Source organism: Arvicola amphibius, chromosome 8 (genome assembly GCF_903992535.2).
Source record: "Arvicola amphibius chromosome 8, mArvAmp1.2, whole genome shotgun sequence".
NCBI classification, from domain to species: Eukaryota; Metazoa; Chordata; class Mammalia; order Rodentia; family Cricetidae; genus Arvicola; species Arvicola amphibius.
Genome location: NC_052054.1, coordinates 37,208,631 through 37,210,909, shown reverse-complemented (window position 1 = coordinate 37,210,909; position 2,279 = coordinate 37,208,631).

The window sequence follows — 2,279 nt, the reverse complement described above, 5'->3', positions numbered from 1 at the left end:
ACTTCCTGCTGCACAAGACCCCAAATTCATAATAGAGCTGCTCTAGCTCTCTTTGTCAGTCTTTCTTACTCTTACTTCTAGATTGTTAGGCATTATACTCTGTCCAGAGAAAACATTAAATTTCTTACTTTGTGTTATAGTTAATTTTGATCAGCAGTTTAACTGGTTGTAGAATCAAGTGACACATTTTCTGGTCAGAGATGTGGGGCCATTTCCAGGAATGATTATCTGAGTGTGGATAGTCCTCACCAAGAGTGAATGGTGCCTTCCAGTTAGGGTCAGATATTAAGAAATTGGAGGAAAAAGCAGTGGAGCTTGACTGCCTGCCCTCACTGCTCACTGAATAGGGCTATTCCATTGCTTCCTCAACTGACATCAAAGTTGATCTTCTGATGTGGACTGATGACCAGTGACTCTCAATGACATATTCTGAATGACTTCTGAGATATTCAGCTTCATGGACTGAGCAACTACTGGGCTCTCAACATCTCCACCATGTAGGTAGCCATTGCTGAAGCTTCTATCTTGTAAGTAACCTAATAAATCCACTTTTACATACTTGTTATAATATGTATATTATAAATACATATTTGTTCTATCAATTTGTTCCCCAAGAGAATCCCCACTAATACAGCTGGTTAACCCCAATATTTCCAATCAATTAACCTTTAATTATATGTTTCTTTGGCATTGTGCACACAATCTAATTATAATATGGGGGAGACACACACATGTATATATTATTTTGAAGGTCATTACTAAACTAAAAGTTGGGTGTTCCTGCTTTGACTTTTGCTGTTTGCTTCTGGGATGATGACAAGTCCATTCTTGCAAGGAGACTCACACTTTGAAGAAAGGATTGGTTAAACAAACTGCCAGCATCTGTTAGTAACTGTTCTCTGTACTCACCCACTTGATGTGGAATTTTCCTCTGTATGCTGTGAATAACATTGGTGGATAAAGAAACTGCCTTGGCCTGTTGATAGGGCAGAACTTAGGATGGTGCGGGGGGGGGGAACTAAACTGAATGCTGGGAGAAAGAAGGCAGAGTCAGAGAGAATCCATGTAGCCCTGCCAGATACAGACACCAGACAGAACATTAGCTGGTACGCCATTGCCATGTGGCGATACACAGATTAATAGAAATGGGCTAAATTAATATGTAAGAGTTAGCCAATAAGAAGCTAGAGCTAGTGGACCAAGCAGTGATTTAAATAATACAGTTTCTGTGTGATTATATCAGGGCTGAGCAGCTGGGGACAAACAAGAGGCCTCCTTGCAACACCCACTAACCACTCACCTACTCCCAGTGGGTTACAACTCCATGTTCCTACAAATGAAATGGATCAGCCCATTCTACTTGTTCTTTATTTTCCTGGATTCAGCCAATATCAAATGACCAATTAACAGATCAATCAAAAGGTTAATGGATGCTTTTTTTTTATATTCAGCATTATGCTATGTGAGCAGCATATACTAAATAAATCTGAGTCTTGGGAAATCAGGGCATGTAGTTATATATCTTCCCAAGTAAAAAACAAAGTAAAATAAAATATAAGATTTAACCACATAAAAAACTGACTAGGAAGGTTTACCTAAATTCACACACTAGGAGAGTTCAGAAACAAATATTAAATTGTTGTTTGATCAGTAAATGTTAAAGATACAGTACTAACTAGACCTTCAAAGTAAGCATCAGTGAAAAAATTAACCTAGAGTCAGATCCTTACCAAAATTTCAGTAACATTTAAAGGCACATCCATGAAGGCTTGCTTTATTCTCCCCAAATTTTATATGAAAAACAGAATACCAAATATTCAGGGTACTAAGCAGTCACTGGGTGACACCATCATCCTCAGCCAGAAACATCTGCCAAGGTGTTTTGGTCAGGCACTATGAAACTGCTTTGGCTGACGAGGCTTTGTGTGGTTCCAGCAAAGAATAATACCATGTCTTGTTGATCAACCTCTGAGCAGTAAAAGAAGAAAAAGCATCAAGGATTTCAAAGCATCCTCCTTCAGGACTCTGCACTCAAACTTTCCTACGGAGTAATCTAAAACAGTGTAAAGGCTTTGGTTGTTGCCTTTCTCCAACCAGTCACCAAGAGATAATCATTGAACCTTATAGAATAGGTTTAGGCAAGTGTTAAACAATGATGAAATGTGGAAATCATTTCACTCTATAAACACTGAGCTTACCAAATAGCCACAGCTAGTCCTACTTCTTAAAGTGATTGCTAATGTTGAAACCCCTGTGCATTTTATGGTCTCATAATGAAC